This window comes from Sinocyclocheilus anshuiensis, unplaced genomic scaffold (genome assembly GCF_001515605.1).
Source record: "Sinocyclocheilus anshuiensis isolate Anshui unplaced genomic scaffold, SAMN03320099.WGS_v1.1 scaffold709, whole genome shotgun sequence".
NCBI classification, from domain to species: domain Eukaryota; kingdom Metazoa; phylum Chordata; class Actinopteri; order Cypriniformes; family Cyprinidae; genus Sinocyclocheilus; species Sinocyclocheilus anshuiensis.
Window position 1 is genome coordinate 1,158,929 of NW_015540926.1, and position 3,737 is coordinate 1,162,665.

Here is a 3,737-nt window from a genome sequence, read left to right on the forward strand (position 1 = left end):
GTGTGTGTGTGTGTGCAATGCATGCAACATTTAATTCCACGACTTTATGCATTCAAGACTTTCTGCTCCAGTTTAAGACCTTTTTAGGCCCTTAATTTGTGGAGGGGCGAATTAAGATTTATAAAGACCTTTTGAAGACCCACAGAAACCCTGTGTTAAACATGATCTGTTATCTATGATTTAATCATTAATTCACTTTTCTTCCACTTTTCAAGAAACCTGGTCTAATGTAATGACATCCAGACATTTGTAAGTGTAGTTTTCATGGCCGCCGTATGACTGCCAATGCATTAATGAATGATTCATGTCGCTTCACCTGCAGTTGAACAAATATCTCTTCAGAAGCGAAGACTCTGGGCTACAGGAACCCCTGCCATCTCTCCGAACTCGGCTGTGAAGTCTGTCACAGTGTATATCCTGATCCTTTGTAGATGTTAAAGCAGAAACTATTCGTACGGCACACAGAGGTAAATCCAGACATCACTGAAACCGTCACGGCCAACGTGCGAAGCCTGCCGAAGTTCAAATAGCAGATTTCGACAGAGCTTAGCCTCGACAGAGCTGCAGATTTGCATTTTGAGCCGTAAAGTTTTTGAAGACTGTTTCGGAGGTAAACATGATGTTTTCTCGCTGTCGTAATCCCGTTACACTGATGCTCAGTCACATTAGTCATCCTGAGATATAGAGAAATGTCATGTGAGGAAAACTCATATAGCACCCGTGACTAATAGCTCTATAGTCAAAACCTCGCTGAATTCAACAAGCTCGCTCAATTACACCCTCCGTCAATGTCAAAAGTCAGCTCCTGATGAATGCCACGGCTGACGCGTAGTTTTACAGAGGAGCTTCACGAAGGATTGGGACGGCTCTATCGAGCAACAAAATCTGGGCATTTATTTATTTATATAGGTTTATTTTTTGCAGATGCACCACAGTCGAGCGCTGAAGGTCTGAGATGGTTTGATATCTATTTATAATCGGCTTAAATTGTGCTGCATTATTCACATCTATCTCTTCAACACAATTCATATCAGCAATTACAAATCACAATCATGCAGCTAAAATCTGGATTTGCGCACGGTGTTGGCGCTGTAAGGAGCACACGACGTCAGAGAACTATAACAGTCTTTAATAAATCCACAAGAGAAACTAAGAGAACACACAGCACTACCAACATGAAACATGCAATACAGGACAAAGGAACTCAGGAGAACACAGGGCTTAAATGAACGGAGACGAACGAGATAATTAATAAACACAGGTGGAAACGAATGAACGGGCAGGTAGAACAGAAAACACAATGAAAACTGACTAGACATGTTACACATATAAGTAAATTAAGCATTTATATATTTACTGATATGCAATGCAAATAAAAACAGATGAATGCACATGTGACCCTGGAGCACAAAACCAGTCATGAGTAGCACAGGTATATTTGTAGCAATAGCCAACAATAAATTTGTATGGGTCAAAATTATTGATTTTTCTTTTATGCCAAAAATCAAATCAAATTAAGTAAAGATATTAAGTAAATGGTTATTTTAATAATTTCAGCTATTTTTTTTTTTTGTCTTGACTATATGTAAACATCTTTTATGTAAAATATCTTACTCGGGACAGTAGGCCTACTAAATAAAAAAATAACATGCATTTTGTATGATCTCTCTTATTTTGTTAAAATTATTCACATTTTCTGCAAGGGGTTCCCAAACTTTCGCATTGCCACTGTATACACACACACACACACACACACACACACACACACAGTATAAAATATATATAAATGTATGCATTCAAACAAAGCTAATCTATTCTAAAAATATATATTCTACCCATATAAATAAATAAATAAATGAAGAGAATATATTCCATTAAAAATCTGTCTCTCTCTCACACACACACACACACACACACACACACAAACACATGCATAGTGTAAAATAAATAAACGTAAAAAAAAAACTAAAACTGGGCTTGATTGGTCTTAACGTGTAAAACAGCTGAAAATGAAGTTTGAAGTTTATTTAGGCAATTTGTGTTATAGGTGGTTACTAGGCAGTTACTGAGCGGTTGCTAAGCAGTTGATACAGCATGATACATCGACAGAGAGCCAGACTCAGAAGACTCCATCAGTGTAAGTCTGAGGGATTTCTGGGATATTTCATTATCTGCTTGAAGTCTGACCAGTAAGAACAAGATAAAACGTCTAAAGTCAGAACAGGTTGGAGGTCTGAGGTGAGTCTGCTTGCTCCACGAGGACTCAGAGTCAGACATTTCACTCTTAGGTTTGAGAGAAGCCTGAGGCGAGTTTTCACACTAGCAGCATGTTAGCTCACATAATAAATCAAACACACGTTTCAATTTGAGTTTGTGTCTGACTATCGTGAAGCCAATAAAACAAACACATCACACCTCATTAACACCGTGCGAGTTGCTGCCGTCACGAAAAGTCACGGTCTCAGTTACTATAAAACACTGTCGCATCTTGTGTCCTAGTCACCCTGGTGTGCTAACAAAATGTAAACATGAATAGGAATACACTTCAGAGAAATTTTACTCATAAGAATTTCTAGGGGTGCCAAGAATTGCGGCCAACATGCATTGGAGAAAAACATTTATTTCATAATGAGATTTTCTGAGAACTAAAGCACATCAACAAGATTTACAAAGCAAGTAAGACATAAAAAGCCAGCCTGAAATAAACTACTACTGACAAGATAAACTAGTATACTGACGGTGCACGGTGATAGCGCTGTTTTCACTTTAACACACTTATCTGCGTGTCAAGACCATGTTATCTGGGAATCTTCATCAGAGTTTAGGTACATTATTACTTTCCAAAAACATCAGTCTTTAAAGGAATGTCTTTAGTCTATGGAAGCACAGCTAATTGTGCCACAGAATAAGAAGGTAATTTCAGCTTTTTCCTCTCTCAGTTCTATAGTAACAATATTAATAAATAAACTCACATTTCTGAAAAGAGAAGTTCAAATAGTGAGATGTAATCTTAAAAATGTGGGGAAAAGTCCAAATTGTGAGATATAAACTACATTTCTGAGAAGAAAAGTACAAATTGTGTGACATAAACTTGTGTTTGTGAAAATAAGTGCAAATTGTGAGATATAAACTTGCATTTCTGAGAAGAAAAGTACAAACTGTGAGATATAAATGTATGTTTCTGAGAGGAAAACTCCAAATTGTAAGATATATTCTCAAATTTCTGAGAAGAAAAGTACAAATTGTGTGACATAAACTTGTGTTTGTGAAAATAAGTCCAAATTGTAAGATATATTCTCAAATTTCTGAGAAGAAAATTCCAAATTGTGAGATATAAACTTACATTTTTGAGAAGAAAAGTCCAAGCTGTGCGATATAAACAATTGTGCAATATAAATTGTGAGATTTAAACTCACAATTGTGAGAAAAAAAGTCAGAAATACGGAATGTTAACTGCCAATTCAAAGAAGAGTCCAAATTATAAAAATTATAAAAAATCTGAATCATGAGATAAAAAGTTGCAGTTACCTTTTCATTTTTTTTAATTGGTCAGCTTCTATATTAAGCAACATGTCATCAGACTCATTCCTGCAGAAACAAATGCACCAGAAATAACACAACACCACCAGATGTATATATACGGTCACTGTGATTTGGCCAAGTAAGACATGTTCCTGGATCAACATAACTGTCCAAAAATATAGACTTAACCCAATCCCTACCCCTAAACCTAACCC

General features: G+C 36.4%; 1 protein-coding gene across 1 annotated transcript in view; it reads right to left on the reverse strand.

The window, feature by feature from the left end:
- dntt (deoxynucleotidyltransferase, terminal) overlaps positions 1–3,737 on the reverse strand; it is a 94,648-nt gene that overhangs the window by 41,475 nt on the left and 49,436 nt on the right. The gene's annotated exons all lie outside the window — the stretch shown is intronic.